This window comes from Rhopalosiphum maidis, chromosome 3, assembly GCF_003676215.2.
Source record: "Rhopalosiphum maidis isolate BTI-1 chromosome 3, ASM367621v3, whole genome shotgun sequence".
NCBI classification, from domain to species: Eukaryota; Metazoa; Arthropoda; class Insecta; order Hemiptera; family Aphididae; genus Rhopalosiphum; species Rhopalosiphum maidis.
The window spans coordinates 48,139,419-48,153,566 of NC_040879.1; the positions used below are offsets into that span (position 1 = coordinate 48,139,419).

Here is a 14,148-nt window from a genome sequence, read left to right on the forward strand (position 1 = left end):
TATTTTTGTATGATTTGAAATTAATATATTTGTGAGAAATTGTAACTTTCCACGGAAATTCATATGATTATACCTATAATATAACTTATTGAAAGTTTAACTTTTTCATTTGTCAATGTCAAGCTTCAAGTTTTAGATATCCTAGTCCTTTACCTAATTAAAATATTTGTAGTATTTTTAAAAATATATAGCGTTTTATATATGAATATTATGCGTAGAAATTTCAATACTTTTTTCTATTATTTTCATATTGTCTAATATTTCTTAGAAAAAAATGGATAAATTACTAGTTTTTTATTTTCTCGAACAGTGTTATTTGCTATAATACATTCAGTATTAAAATAATAAGTCTTCATGTACTCCCATTCATCAAATTATATTTTTAATTATAATAATTATAGATAAACAATTTTTATTTTGTTTATAAAATTTAAAAATTTTTATTTTTATTTATTTTACCTATATATGGCTATAATTTAATATTAATATATAAAGCTAAATTAAAGAACAAAATATTATGTTTTGATGATAATAAGAAAGATGATGCATATTTTTGCATTTGACCGTTATCGATTTTTTTAAATATGCTTTTTTATGTTTATTCTTACATAAATGAGTATTATACTAAATATTTAATAGTTATTTTAGTGCATATTATGTATGCATATATTTTATTATTTTTCAGCGCACAAAGAACCGATCCCTGAACATATGAACAACATATTATTTTATTTTAAACAGCGAATAATTATTTAAGTATTTTAAGTTGCCTATATGATATGCCCGACTCAATTAGATACAATACAGTTTATACATATTTTATCAGTTTTAACGATACATAATAGGTACTAATACTCGTATAGCTAGCTTATTACTCTTTTTTCAGTTTAAGCGCAACGAAAGACAATTGGTTAATTAATGGTTGTACCTAAGGTCGGTATAGCAGTTAGATGTATGCTATGTGTATAGTGTTCAATAAGGACGACAATAACGATTCAAGACGTGATAAAATAACAAAGTTTTTATCATAATAAAATGTGGTCATCTGTAACTGAGTGTACCCTATTGACTATTACTTCGCGAGTGTACTACGATATCCGTAGAATAGAATAGCAATCGAGTTCTTAAAGGATATATCTTCATGATTCGTGGTATCAGTCGGTTGTTAAAATTTTGCTTTTATAATAATTCTCTGTACAGTAATATGTAAAAATGATAACGACTTATAATTGCGAGGTTAAGAGCATTCTTACCGACTGAAAAATTGGTTGGTATAGAAAATGTTATCAGATCATAAGGACTTATTTTACATAAATGTCCCCCGTCTGTCCCCGCTTTAATGAAGTCCCCGATGCTTGCACAATATATATTATAACGCTTTACTATAATTTAAATTACAGGGCTTGAAATTGAAATTATAATTTTTGATGTTAATTTAAATTTCACTTGTCGACATTTGTTTTTTCTGATTTAAATTTAAAAGAATATATTGGTTTTTATATTGGTATAAACATCGCTTTAAGATTTTAATTTTGATTTCTAACTAAACCAGTCATCGTTCGAGAGTTCAATATTCGTAGTTACGTGTTTTTGTAAAACGGGCCTAAGAAAATGAGATATTAGTCGTTTATTATTACTTATCGACGACAAATATTATGGGACTATCGAATATTGTAAAATTTTAAATCGATTTATATTTTTTTTATTAGATTATACAATTAAAACATTATAAAAAAAAAATTTCAATTTTACAATTACTTTTGATTTTTTAGATCATTTTTAACAATTTCTTTTTATATTTAAATACGATTTCAAGTCTTTCAGCTATACATTGTAGCCATCATTGATATTATTCACGATTCAGAGGAAAAATATAATATACAGCTGTCAGCTGGGAATAAACGCTTAGTGAAATAAAAATTTCACAAATTATTATTATCATTGTGTGGTCATATTATACGAGTAGGCATAACAAGGCCACATGACACACGTATACGTACACGTTAAATACTCGTTAGTTACATTATATTTGGTGGTGCAATAAAATCATATAGATTATGGTGTGCTCACACTGCTCACAGTAGGATATGGTTGTCAAATATCGTCTTGTTTTGAATATCAAACCGTTTAATTTTTAATCGGTACGTCGTCTACGCCTTAACATGACAGTGCGTATATGTGCATGCCGATTGGTTGACCAATAAGACAATAAATAAACAACATTTTAATTTATATCTTATTATTTTATCATACTACGTATTTGACTAAACGGTCAATATGGTGGCTCATCTTTCAATATTTTTATTTGAAAAAAATGAAATTGTACAATCTATGCAGTCATTGTAGTCGTAAATAGCAGGGGGCCGGCTAAGGTCTAAGTCCCGAAAAACTCATACGAAATTTTGTTTTGAACGTTTTGTAATATGAGAAAAGCTTCAGGTTAGGTAATTCTGCATATTTTTGAACAAGGGGGCCCATACACCATTAGCATTTATTAAAATAAATTTTCAATAACTTGGCGCAAGGGTGGTGTAACGGTCGTCACAATAATCTCCAATAATGGTATGTATATTGCGCAACGATTAAACACACACGAGTGCAGCTGCTCTATTAGTTATATAAATTATATGAACAAACATAGTGTGAAGCATCATTAATCGGACTCGTTTATGGATACTTAAACGAAAACAAGAAAACCATCAGGCTTAGTATGACTGTATGAGTAATGATTATGAAAAGAGCAGCCGCACATCAAAATGCGTATATAGATATTTAATTGTAATATTATGATATTAATGATCAGATATTTTTGACGGTGATCGGGAATTATATAGGCACCAGGCTTAACTTATTTTGTCATTTATTAGTTATTGTTTGGTTCGGAAAACATTTATTTAACACTTATATTCGTTGCATTTTATAGGTATATAAAAGTATAACATGTCCTATCCACGTTGAAAATTGAATACAAATGACGGGGTTTAATATTATAAAATATAAACAATGAATAATAATACTTGGAGTCCCTTAAAATTATTTAAAAAAAATCAAATATATATAGGTATATAAAAATAAAACATTGATATTTACGATTAAGCTGTTGTAAAATAATATTATTGATTTGTTGATCGAATTGTTCGATTAATATTTTATATATATATGTAACCTTTAGTTATAATCTTTGTTTTTAAATTCATAAAAAAAAATTTAAAAAAAAAGATTAATTATATAATATAAGGTCAATCTGCAAGGCTGGACAATTATTATTTTTTAACTTGTTAAGTTAATAAATAAACTATTAAGTCAAGTTATATTTTTTAACTTAAAAACGTTACTAATTTATTAGAAAAAAAAGTAACATAAATTTGTTAAAACCTATAACATAATTTTTTTAATTGCTAATTTACTATCTATGTCAAAGGATATTTGATAAAAAAATATACATACATATATAGGTATTCAAAAATAGAAATATATATAAAAAATAATATATAATAGAAGAGTAATTGACAGAAAAACTAAAAGGTAGGCCAATGATGGAACCTTACTAAATTAAGTTATAAATAATTTAGGTTTATTTAAATAAAATATGGCACTTTTTTTTAACGTCGAATTGGGTCTGTTAGTGTCATGTTGTGAGATTTCAAATTAATACATGTTTGGGTGAGATTATAATTTTATTACATTTATAAATAATACTATTTTCCGATTATTATTATTATTATTATTTTCTCCATAAAACAATTGTTTGAACAAAACAAAATATATTTTATATCTATGGATTTTATGTAATAAGGAAAAAACCAATTACCTTAACTTGACGATAAAATTTAAGTGATTAATAACTGCATGACTACATATTATCATTGGAAACAAGGCGTGTACTCATTAAATTAAAAGTTATATTTGAAAAAAAAGTACCTACCTAACTCGTTATGTAACTTGGTTAAAAGTAAGTTAATTTAAACATTAATGCTGTCTTGTCAATGTGTAAAGTTTTCTATCTTGTGTTGATGATATTAAGTTATATATTACAATATTATAGCACACGGATCGGCAACCCGCAGTCACCGTATCTGCAAGTATTTATCAATTCAGTTAAATCGAAGTTATACTTATTTTACATACATATAATACAGATATGTTATACAAATGATACTTGAAGTCTCAATAGAATGTTTATGATATTATTTATTTTATAAACGGTTTAGGAAAAAAAAAATTATGCATTTTCTTCTTGCAGTCTACAAAATCGGAAATAAACGCTCAACGGAATAATACGGTATTCAATATGCACACGATACACACAACATCACACATAATACGGCCCATAGAAAAAATGGAGTGAAAATAAAAAACAATTTTCAGCATTACGCGTAATTAATTGTGATAGTGTTAAGAATTAAGCGCATATACCATAAGCTATTCAATGCTCGGCCGCGTGGCTAAATAAAGTATACACACATAATTTGATTTCAGTCATTAAATAAAATTATCGTGTTTTGCTTCTTTTGAATAACATAATATAATATTATTTTAATTGCTATCTCGTTAACACATTCTTATACGTGTGTAATAATTGCTTTGTACGTAAATAACATACAAAACCATTATAATAGCCGTACATCACGTGATGTACCTACGTATGTATTATACTCGATATATCATAACGCTCAATGCCGAAGACGAAATGACGATTAAATTATACATTCATAAATTGTATAGTAAACATATATTATATATATATATATATATATATATATATATATATATATATATATATATGTATATACATAAGAACTATTCCAATGAGCGAATTCATAAAATATTTTTTATTGTTGAGGGACTTATACTTTTCACGTTTTATACCTACCCCCCCCACCCTAACTGCCGTGGTAATATTTATTTTTGAATACATATAATATCTATATGATTGCAATATTTACGAACATAATGTAATATAATAGAATATATTGTCCAATAGAAATTTGTCCGCGCGTATGATTTCAATTTGATTTTGAATTAATATTTTATTCAAACGAATGTACAAAACGGTACGGAGACACGTGGAGTGGAAAATAAATAATCGAAAATTACAATTTATGTGCACAAGTACTTCCCCCCCACTTCATACACCTTCGGACGTTCTGGTACAAGTACAATCGCGGTATCTATTGTATTACCCCACGTTTTAATTAAAATTTAAAAGTCAATATATTATTTACTATTATTTAATATTATTAAATATTATAATTAATACTGCAGTAGTTGCGGTTACGTGAAATCAATTGAAAATCTGTTTTTTAAACGGCGCGGTTGCTAATGGTGTTATTGATTACAAAGCCATCACTGTCAGACCAACGCTAAAGAAACATGCATAACATTATGTCATTTTCTCTCTCTCTCTCTCTCTCTCTCTATATATATATATATATATATATTCACTGAGTATGATCAAATTCTGATTTTTGAAGTTTTTAATATATATGTTTATAGACTGTATTTTCAAATTTTTAAGATTTTTTTGTATTACTTAAACTCTTTAAGTATTAAGTGGATAATTTTGTCGAATGTATTGGCATATATACCTAATTCAAAATTCAAATGAAAAGTTTCTCAGTTATTAAAATGTTTATACTAAGGAATCTTAATATCCTTAGTAAGGATATTAAGTTCTTAGAAATTATAAAAAAAAAAAAAAATATATAGAATAAATGTAATATTCTAGTATATTTTGCCTATACTTGGACGACCATTTTTACAAATTATAAAATATGTATGTTGATAGACTAATATTAATAACGAAAATGTTCAAAGCACCATAGTCCCTATATCTTCTAAACACATTACTATGAACCTATTACCCTTAGTATACACATTTAAATAACTCAAAAACAAAACATTCGAATCTTGGTACGTTATATTTTTCAGGTAAATCATTCACAAAATAATTTAAAGTAGACAAGGGATATGGAGAATAATTTGAAAATAAAAGTTGGTATATTCACAGAACACTCCTGAAGTATAAATCTCAAGATTTTGAACTACATTATTGGAAAAAAATGATCATGCCCTGAATTACTTTGTATACACACACATATCTACACATATATTGATTTATCGATATCCAATTTGTATAGATAATAATAATTATTAAAGTATACATTATACGGCCGACATAGACTTAAATAATTATCGATTGTTATTTGTCTTGATGTTACTTGGAAGATATTCGAATGATAGTCGGAAAATGAAATTATAATTGTAAATTATGCTATACGTTTATTGTTCACTTTATTCATTGACTATAGAACAGCTATTTTTATTGTACGAAAAATAAGTGACAGAATTCGTGGGCGTAGAATATAATATATATAATAATATTGTTTAACGATAACCGATCGAGGTTGTTTAATCAAGTCGTTGTTCGTTAAAAATAATAACAATAATCGACAAAAAAAGGGGGAAAGTAGGTAACCGGTGTAATCTGCTGTACAGTAGGTGTCAAGTGTAGTACTTCGTCATTGAGTAGTAAGTCATTATAATGTGTATGTTAAATTTGAATTCAATGATAAATCATCGCATTACGAAAAACGATTCTGAGCGAAGAACAATGTGTCTGCCTTATCACTAAGTATTTATTTTACTATTAGTGATGCAGTAGGTTTGAATTAGATTTTGCGTAAAAATATGCATTTAAAAATGTCATTGTCATTGTAAAGGTATAAAATATTATATTATATTATGTTATAAGTTTCAAGTATCCATTGGTAAACGAACAATTTATGAGAAATCTTATTGTATAAAATGTCGATACTTTTGATCCAGCGAAAAAACTGTTATCGACATAATATAATATACAAAATATATAATAGAAAAAAAAACTAATTTCGCCAAATCTGGTTTTTTCGTGAAAATTCCTGTGAAATTTTTCCTGGTTATTTTATTAAATAATGGTAATTTTCGACCCCCCTCAGAGCACTAACTAGATTAAATTTATAGCCAAAATCAAATATTAAAATTGAAAATTGTAGTGTTTATAAATATATATATATATATGGTCCCTAAAAGGCGATGTGATGCCGATATCGGACAGAAAACAAGCACACATTTTTGTAAAATCAATAATATATTATACGTTCATTCGTCACTCCACTCAGAATTTAAAAGGGCTAATACTCGAATATAATCGCGCTTTGATATGAAACATCGAGATTTCCACAATATCACAATATAATTATTTATTGCTCGTGCGACTTTACGGCGGCGGCGTGCGGTCCGATACTCTTATACAGTCCGCTGTCGTTATATTATTAGTACTTATATAAAGGAGGTACACGCGCGCTCGGTCCACACGACCGCAAGAGGCAATATAAAATAAGAAAGGAAAACTCAACTACGCCTATACGTGTATATATATATATATAGGTATTCTTACAGGGAGGACCGAAGATCGTATAGATGACGACGATGAGATTTACCTTCGTTCCATTGAACACATTCGTCCGTGAACCTAATAAAATAGTTATTGACCCTTGCGGTGCTGTGAATTAACCTACATATTCGTTGCGACGATTGTAACGATTCGTATCTATAATACCGCGGCTTAACCTCTGGCTCGACGAGTAACGATAGATCATAATGTCGATACAACGTACGCGTATATTATTATATTATTATGTTATATCGCGCGAGAGTCGCGGGTACATTTTCAGCGACATTTTAATCATTTTATTCTCCGCGATGAATATTGTTTTAAACCGCGCGGAAACCGCGTGTAACCATGACTACCTAACGCGTAGGTTAAGAAGTAGGTACCTGTATATTGCACGTATTGTTCCCGATTACGTTTTATCCGAATGGTTTTTTACGCGCACTGTGCAGTGTATAAGGTAATGCGGAGACCTCGAAAAGTTAATTTAAGACACGCGGGACTAGTGTGTACAATAATATATTATACATATATATTTACGAATAAGCTTCGATCGAGTCCATAAATGAGCAAGTTGTATCACTGTACACACACTATTCGTAAATTAACTACCTACGCCTAATTAGTTTTCAGCATCGGTGTTTTTTGTCGATTTTTTTTTATTAAAAAAAAAAAATTATTATCAACTAGAAGTTACATAGATATATGTAGGTAATATAAAATATACGTTTTCTATGAATATAAGTTTCGAAATTTGTCGAAGTAAATATATACACGACTTTACAATGTTTTTGTGAGATAGACGTCTAGTTTTAATTTATGTAATATTTGTTCCTTAAAAATAATCGAAGGACATGGACGAATATTCAATTAAAACTGGCCAGTTATTTTTAACTATTAAGTTTCAGCCCCATGTTCATTGAAAATAATTCATAATATATTTACAGTATAGTGTTGACGCTACGAAGTACTACTAATTAATATTTCAGCTGGACGATGTGACATCGAAATTAGGTTTTAGAAACGAAAATATAATATTAAAATACGCATTTTGAAAAAATTTCAAAATTTTAAACCTTTATGGATGGTACATGTGTATATATAACACAATTTATTTTTTTTAAATGGTAACATCAAGTTTTTTCTACAAACTTTAATTGATTATTTATTTATTGAACAATTTTTGTACAATTATTTTTTTCTAAATTATCTGTGTAAAAATAGTCATTTTACAGTATCAGGCTTGATAACCAGAAGCGTATTTAGGGGGGAAAGGAGGGGGGGAATCGCCCCGGATTCCAATTTGTAAATCTTTTAAAAAGTTACATTTTTTAAAGTTAAATTTAAAGTTTTTTTGGGGGAAAAAGGGCGCCAAAATCGTAAATACGCCTCTGGCATGCACTTATTACCAAAAGTGTTAATATGTTGAAATTTTTTCAAAATGTGTACTTGCATATTCTTTTAAACTGTGTGCTATGAAAATCCCATTTCGGTCTGAGGTTATCTAGCTGAAATATTCAGTGGTACCTACGAACCTCTTATAATAGAGGAAGGAAAACGATAAACTTTACTGATATGTTTTATACTCTATGAATTTTTTACTGTTCATAAAATCGAGTAACTCCTCTTTTTAATTGTATTCGTATGTACAATAGCATTTAGTATTTACTAATAACACAACTAGTTATTACCTGATATGATTAATGATAAAAAATATTATTGAGTTTGTAATAAATTTATTAAACAGAAATATTATTATATTATTATACCTATAAAAATAATTTACGTAAATTTACTGAACATTTTTCTATGGCACAAAGCTATAAATTTGACACTCCACATATACATGTAATAAAATATATTTTATTAACACACAGACAGCATCGTTATTTGCTCATTTTTGCGTGTGATGATATTTAAATGAGCATCGCGATATGCAGCCCGAAGGAGTTAGCCACTCAAATATAGGAACCGTTTTGGTGTCGAGAAACTGGCGGGTAGGTAGTGAAGCGTGATGTCATCGTCACCGAGTTACATTTTTGCTTATAATATATTATTATAATCACTTCATTTTAAACCGACAATATTCTCTTAAATATAAAACAATTATTATTTCTTCTTTTTTTTTTAGCAGATCCCTACTGCAGAGTGCAGAGATATCCTTGCCCATATAATGTAGGTAAATACATGATGACTAATAGTCGCTATAATAATTAGATATTCTTATGACGTTGTCGAGACATTACACCATTTTAATATTATGAGCTTGTATACCCACACACTGATTCTAGTGATTCTATTTGTTCTTACACGTTAAATAAATGATACATTTTAAAATTCAATGAAAACAAAACCGGGTAAATCGTTTGGTGTATACAGACGTATTATAGTAAATACTATATTGTTTCGAGTGGGCGCGTGTAACATGTTTTCACCAAAAATGTACCTTGCCATTTTCCACTCAATACTCGTTTCCATCAAACGGATATTACCGGTTCCACGATTCTCTACAAAAACAATTTTTCTTTTTACTTGTTGTTCCGACGAATGCATAAAATAAAACTTATTTATTGACGAATATCGGTCGCGGCGATCGGTCTAAGAATAATTTGTGTTTTTAATACCTTAAACTTATTGTTTGTATTTTTTTCAATAATGATAATTACATAATATACTAGATATGACTAATTTTAAAATAATTATATAAATATTATACTATTTAAAAGTAAGATAATAATTTTGGACATCTCAGAGGCTTTTGTTATATATTAATTATGTTTCAAGTTATTAAAAGTGTATGTTTTAAAATGTTCATAATTTGCATCGTAATATAAAAGTGCTAATAAAAGCCTCAGATAAATATGTCTTGGATAAATCTTACCTTTACATTTTATAATAGTCAATTCATTATAATTTTAAAAATAATAGAGTAAAATTCAATGATTATGAATGTAAAATTTGCCGTGTTATATGCTTGTAAGACGGAGACAGCATAATATAATGATAATGTGATTATGGTGTCCTCTATAGAGAGGATATTTTTTTTGCAAATATAGAACTGTTTAAAGTCATTGTACAAAATATTCTTTGTACTTATAAGATTTTGTTATTACTAATCTCTATATTTTAGAACGTTAAATATTAGAATTTAAACAGCTTTGTCAGTGACGACCTAATGTTCTGTATAATCTATAGATTATTCAGTGTATTTTTTTTTATACAATATTAACTTATTCTTGGATAGCTATAATACTGCTATAGAAGTAATTTCAAAAGTTGATGTATATGTATCGCTATTGTTGTATAATAGAAATCATTAAAATACACGCAGTACTGTAATAGCAGTAATATTTTCAACGGTTTCATATGAGAGAGCATGTTTTATTTTTCCACTACAGAATTTCAAAACGTTGGGCGCTGCATTATTTTTGGTATTTCCGTCAAACCTATAATATTTAATATTATTATTATTTTATAACGTTACGACATAATAATACAATTTATCTATGCCATATTTTAGAACCACACTCATTGTTGTCGATACTGCAGGGACTTGTTTCAAAGAATTTCATTGTAATATTAATATCAAGAATTTTTTTTATTATTTGTTTGTTATTATTATTATTAAGTTAATCATATAGATAAACAGATAACATTTTTTTAATTTAATTTTATTCGGATGTTTATTTTTAAAGATGAATTAATAATAAGTTTATTTTATTAAAAATTGGTTTAGTTATAAATATATAATTTTTTTATTCTCCACGAACATGGTAATAATAATGATAATTAAATGCAATCATATTTTTTAACATAATTTTATATAGTGTAAAATTTTAGAATTTGGCCAGAATACGCATAAGTAACGCTGTGTTGTGTTATCCGAGCTTTTTTATTATTATGTTTGTGAATTTGTCTCAAAGATTTGGTATTTGAGGAATGTTGAATACAAGGTAAATTTATTTATTGATATTATTAATATGATTTGTTCAAAGAATATTAAAAACAAATATATAAATTTGTTTTTTACTTGGTAAATTTAGTTAACGATGAAGTGATTTAATTAATTTCATTTGAACTTTATTTTTAGATAAATGTTGGTAAAATCTTAGATTTTAATTAAAACTAGTTATATGATTTCCACATTTTAATTTGCACCTAATTACTTCTTCTTTATTTCACACTGAGAACGTACCATTTAATATAACGTAGATATAATATATTTTAATTTATAATTAATACATAAATTACACGTGTAATACTGTAATGTACGTTATTATCATTATATAGTACCGAAGTTATGAGATGAGTTATAAGTCATAACTTTTAAGTAAATACCGGATTTCGCATAAAATACATGTTACCATTTTTTATATCATTTATAATATAATCATTACTTGATTGATAAAATAAAAATATTTCATACTGCATATTTTGTATATTTTGGATGTTAGTGCATATTCTTGATTGAAATATATTTTTCTTCATATTATATAATAACATATATATATATATGTACTTAATGTAAACTACTTTGATTTTTCAAATCTGTAAATTCATTTTGAATAAATCCAATTTCAAACTTTATATCAAATCTAACTTTATAAGTTATTATTGAAAGTATTAAACAACTTGAAATATAAATTTGACTACTCACAGAATTAGAAGTAGTACGAAAACTTAAAAATTCTATAAATATTCTTTCTAAAAATGAGATTAGTACAGTTATTAAAAATAAATATGAAGATGTTATCAACAAAAATACTGGACTAAAATTTCGAGAGGATACTTTTTAACGATTTTCCAAAATAACAATAATAATTTAATAATCATTATTAGTATATTAGCTGATTTTAAGTATGCATCAATAACATCTGTTGATGTATAATGTAGTTTTTTATCACACAAAATACATACTCAAACAAATCGTTAAAATAATTTTACAGAATTAAATATATATGAAACATGCCTAGGGTTGTAATATAATTTTAAGTAAAGTTTTTTTATTTAATATTTTTATATGGAAATTTGTTCTATACATTTACATACTTATCATTAACTAACTTTTTTTCTCACATGCGTTACAACTATTTGTAACTATAATATGTATAAACTTTAAATTAAAGTTATTGATGCAATTATAAATATTAAATTAAAATAACTAAATGCTATGGTACTAAATATCTTGCATATAAGTGCATGGAAACCCGGACTCTAATTATACCTAAGTTATGAGTTATTAATATAATTAACAATCTTATTGCATTCAACTGCACTTCAATAGCATCACCTACCTATATGATACTCAAACAGTAGATATTGTCATGTTTCAGGATTATATTATAATGGGCTACAAAATGAACAAGTTACAGATATTAACTACAAGTCTATAACTAGTATTTCATGAAGTTCCGTAATATCGTTTTCTTTATCTCGAAATAATATGATATTATATATAATATACATCATACATATTTATTATTACATATAATGGTGAAATATATTCGGAATCAGTTATAGTGATATATTTCAATATTAGGATTTCGTGGAAATTTACGCGAACTTGAAGTTGTTACTGCGCGATGAACGATGATGATGTTATTATTATTATTATTATTATTGGCAAACCTACTTGGAAATTAAGCGGAACACTCGCTGTGTATACGGATTTTTGATATTACAGTCAATAAACATAACAAGACAATTCAAATACACTAGTCCTTGAAATTCCTCCATTGTAAATATGTATACACAAATGCGTGTATAACGTCATATTATTATATTATAGTTTCTCGTTTCATTCGTGTTTGTTTTTATAGACAACAATAATATTGTTGACAGCAATATTATTTTGATCGCAAATCAACTGCATTTATTATTGTATACTTATGTGTATATAATATTTACGAATTATGATTAAAAAATACATTTATTTATTCATAACGTTATATGTATAATATATCAAATGTGTTGCATTTCGACGTGTTCTCTTCTCAGCGTATACTCCTATTATAGGAATCGATCGATCTGCATTGGCGGAATTAACCCAAACATTTTTTAAGGTGAAGAGAGACTGAGAGGTCCCGGCATACATTTTCTTAAAAATTAACCCGTTGGAGCTTTGTCCTCCCTTCTCTATTCATTGCCAATTGTTATTAATTAAAATAATGTTACAAAATAATTATCTTTACCCGATAGTTCTATACTTTAATTTTATTATTATTAGTGAAAGTGTTGTTTTAAGTTTTTCTTGACAAATTTAAAGCCAGATGATGTATTATCATTTATTATTTATCATTTTTTTTTTTTTTTAAAGGTGGGTAAGTACATTTAGAGTATATTACTTTTAATATTGACTGGTTAGGGTCTATTATTAGAGTTATCCACGATTACGTAGATAAAGATAAAACTTAAAAAAAAAACATCACCGTCAAAATGGTATTAGTGTTGAATATGTGCGTGCCACGTGTAACATTTTACTTTGTCATATGCATTATTATTATTTATTTTGAATTTAATTGATATTATACGATTTCCAAGATAAATTTATGTTTAGCGAGTTATTAGTGATTTTTTTTTTTTTTTTGGAAGGTATCAACTCTTAGCCACTCCTACAGTTACGCGTACGCAATCAATATAATGACGATACGATTTAAGGATTCTGAAAACAGCTTTGTCTACAAATTTAGACTGACTCACACGTTTTCGTTTCTTTC

General features: G+C 26.9%; 1 protein-coding gene across 1 annotated transcript in view; it reads right to left on the minus strand.

Annotated features, from left to right (window-relative positions):
- Positions 1-14,148, minus strand: part of LOC113557164 — a 74,151-nt gene that overhangs the window by 5,047 nt on the left and 54,956 nt on the right. The window lies entirely within an intron of this gene.